This window comes from Pelodiscus sinensis, chromosome 12, assembly GCF_049634645.1.
Source record: "Pelodiscus sinensis isolate JC-2024 chromosome 12, ASM4963464v1, whole genome shotgun sequence".
NCBI lineage: Eukaryota > Metazoa > Chordata > Testudines > Trionychidae > Pelodiscus > Pelodiscus sinensis.
In genome coordinates, this window is record NC_134722.1 from 44,006,949 (window position 1) to 44,010,793 (window position 3,845).

The 3,845-nt window shown below is 53.0% G+C and overlaps 1 long non-coding RNA gene across 1 annotated transcript; it reads right to left on the reverse strand.

Moving 5' to 3' along the window:
- Positions 1–400: 400 nt before the first annotated feature.
- Positions 401–3,010, reverse strand: LOC142831097 (uncharacterized). The gene is made up of 3 exons (XR_012906766.1): positions 2,804–3,010; positions 2,073–2,138; positions 401–478 (listed from the first exon to the last, which is right to left on the reverse strand). It is a non-coding gene; the product is annotated as an uncharacterized LOC142831097 (long non-coding RNA).
- Between the last annotated feature and the right edge of the window lie 835 nt (positions 3,011–3,845).

Below are 3,845 nucleotides of genomic sequence, written 5' to 3' on the forward strand. Positions count from 1 at the left end.
TGAATGGTAGGTTTTAATACCTATCAGAAATCAAGTGTTTTGCTAGTTCCGAGGGAAGCAGTTATTTGTTTTGAAAGGGCTGGGACGTTCACAACACTGAATTTTATGTACTGTACAAGCTATTCTGCAGTTTGTATGCAATTTTGCAGGGGACCTTGTGTGTATGGTGGGAAGGCGCACAGGCAGGAAGAGACATGTGCTGTCCAAGAATCAAGTGACCAGCAAGAGCTTTTTCTACACACGTATATACATGCAATTTTATTGTTTTAGGCAGCTTTGCTCACATCACAAATACTAACCATATTTGGACAAATATACAAAAAGCACAATAATGTAGTTTTCATGTCACTATATATAGCACTGTCAGGAAGAGAAGTTGCATGTTATTTGCAGCAGCTGCATTTGGTTGAAGGTTGTCCTTTACAGATACATCCTTGGGCACACTTGACACAGCCAGGTGGGCAACAGGAACAGCAGCCTAACAAGGAATAAAAACAGAGTCAGAACAGGTCCAAAACAAACAGGGACCATAACATGGAATGCCATGTGGCAGGCTGAGACAGACCAAATAAGCATCTACAGCCAAGGCTACATAAGATTCCCTCTAAGGCTATGTCTACACTACAGGCTGCTTGCGCAAGAAGCTTTTTGCAGAAGAGATCTTGTGCCCGACCGCATCCAAACTGCAAAAGTGCATCGGAAAAGTCCAGCCTGCATGGACGCTCTCTCTCAAGAAAGCTCTGATTGCTATTTACAGAATGGCCACCAGGGCACCTTGTGCTTTTTTTGATTGCCTCTATTTGCGCAAAAAAACCCCGGTTCTCCACCCACACACCTTTTTGCGCAAGAGCTCTTGTGCAAAAAGGAGTTATTCCTCGTAGGAGGAGGAATGCCTACACCAGAAAAAACCCTCTGGTCTTTCATTTTACTTGTGCAAAAATGCACTTGAGGTGTGGATGCTCCACGGGTTTTTCCGCAAAACCTCTGTAGTGTAGACCTAGCCTGGGTGTTTTGCCTTGAGGGTACATTATAAACTAATCAAATTCTAAAACGTAGAGGTTTCAATCCCACAGTTCTTATTCAAGCCACACTCCCACTGATTTCAAGGGAACCCTTGACTATTGCAGTCACCTGGGGAAATCACGTGAAGCAATATAGGGGAAAAAAAAAATCAATGCTACTTCTGCCTTCTATTACTCTTCTCATATATGCCTTAATCCTTCTCTATTCTTGTCTCACTGCCTTGGGTTTAGTCTAGTCATTCCCCACCTTCCTATTTCAGATCCCCATTTTAAAAACAACCCACCACATCTTCTCTCCAACTGTCTCCCATTTTGTAGGCGGCAGAAGCGGTCTAATATTTTGATCTGTTTATCAGTGCCCCTTTCTGCACTTCACTGTGGAGGAGGGGGCAGGAATTACTAGGACTTGCATGGAGCATATTGAAGTAGGATGCGAAAGGTTAACTGGTGGGGGTTGGAGCAGCTCCCTGCCCACCGCAGGCAGGGGCCGTCCAGAGCAGCCCTTGTCTGCAGCGGGCCGAGACCATGTCACAGGCAGGGATTGTTCCAGCTGTGCTGGAGTCGCTCCTGCTGCGGCAGGGGGAACACTCCAGTCCACTTGGGCTGCAGCATTCCTCCCACAACTACCACCCCTTTAACTGGCTAGACATCACACTTCCCCAGGTAATCAATGTAACAGGATTTCACAGCCCTTCTATAAAGGGAGGCAGACATGGCTCATGTCAAATTTCGCTTGAAGACAGCTCTGCTCTCCAGCAGCTGAAGAGATCACAGGAGCCCAGATGGCAATAAGAGCTGAGAGATTAAACTGGTGTATGGTCTGTAACAAGGGAGGAATTTGTTGATGGTAGTTGGGAAAAGATATTTGAAAAGGGCCCGATTCATGCCTGGAGAAAAAAAACAATGAAGTTATTCCAGGACCTCATTTGGTTTAGTGTATTAAGCAACAAGGTCGGTTAGAAAAGAACTGCACATTTCATAGATATAGACTGTAAGGGTTCTAAAATACTACATACTTGATTGGCTACTGAAATCTGTTGAGCTACTCACTTTTTTGGCATGATGTGCATTTACAGTTTGTGCATTTGCAGTTGTTACCACAGGTGCAGGTGCCACCTAAAATGAACAAACACGAGAAAAAATAACCACCCCATGAAAACACATTGGGAAAAGCCAGACAGGTCTCAACAGTTATATTCCAGGGCCCTAACCATACTAACCCTAGGTAGTCCCGAGGATGGAGTAAAGAGGAAGGAATAAAGATTACACTGCCTTGGAAACTTGTCAGTCAGCCCCAGCATCTAAGAGAACTCAGACAGCTTGTGCTATTTATTTATTATCTTTCTAAGGAAGGAAAGTTTAGCCACAGGTCTTCAGGAAGAATCTATTCCTGATACCTAACTGATGGCAGAAGTGGTACCAGAAAGCGAACATACGAGCCTGAGGTTTTTTAAATGCAGAGTGCTTCACTTTTGCTCTCTAGCGAAAGGAGGGGGAGTATGTGCTGGTACAGCCTTAGTTTGGGACCCTCCAGAGAATAACTGGACACTCCCCCCGAGATGCTCCTCCAGCTGCGAGCCCGGGCGCTGGGAACAGCCCAGTGGAGACGGAGCGGCCAGACAGGCTGCGGCAGGGACGTTAGCAAAGCGAACGCGTCCCGGGGACAGAGGAAAAGCCACCCGGGCACGCCCGGCGATGCGGGCAATCGCTCCAGCGCCGAGCGAGAGGCGGGCTGGGGAGCTGTGCGCGGCACGGGCGGGCGGCGGAGCGGAGTCACTTACCAATGGCGCAGGGACAGTCCTGGGGGTCCATGGTGCCGGGCTGCAGATGCCGAGCGGAGAAGTTGCTCCGGAGCGGCCACTGCCCCCTATTTATCCGCGCACAGAGCGGGAGCGAGTGCAAAGCCCCCGCCCCGGCCATTGCGCACGGCTCCGCGCGGGCACCTGCCCGGGGCGCTGCTGAGCCAGGGCTTCTGCGCCAGGGAGTCGCTGGCGCCTGCGAGATCGCCCGGCCCGGCCCGGCCCGCCCCCTGCGCGCCCTGCCGCACCCCGCGCCATGTGCACGCAGCCCTGCGGCCCCCACTGGCGTCGGAGCCAGCCTGCCCGGGCCAGCGGATGCCGGGAGAGGGAAAGGGACCCTGAGCGCCTCCGGGGGCTGTGAGCGCAGAGCAGGGCGGGACTGGCGCCAGGCTGCGGGGTTCTTGGGGGGCTGTGAGCGCAGAGCAGGGCGGGACTGGCGCCAGGCTGCGGGGTTCTTGGGGGGCTGTGAGCGCAGAGCAGGGCGGGACTGGCGCCAGGCTGCGGGGTTCTTGGGGGGCTGTGAGCGCAGAGCAGGGCGGGACTGGCGCCAGGCTGCGGGGTTCTTGGGGGGCTGTGAGCGCAGAGCAGGGCGGGACTGGCGCCAGGCTGCGGGGTTCTTGGGGGGCTGTGAGCGCAGAGCACGGGGTGCACTCATCACAGCAGTGATCCAGCCTGTCTCCCCTTACTCCGGCCCGAGCGGGCAGAGGGACCTATGCAGATCCCTATGTTGGCATCAGCAGCAGGCAGTAACCCCGAGAACCACCTGTCGTCAGAACAGTGGCCACTTGAGAGGAATCTACGCGACTAGTTGACTACCCCAGTAGCGACTTGACTAGTCGCTCCCCCCTCCCCACTTGCTGCTTCTGTCAGAGAGAGGCAGGAGCCAGTGTTGGGGGGAGCCCACTTAAAAGCTGGTACCCCACAGCACCGTGGGGGAGGGGGAAAGAGGCAGAGACATCAGCTGATTCCTGGCTGGTGCCAAGTCCCAGACACCCGGCCTCTGCTTTTCAAATGCATTAAGAGC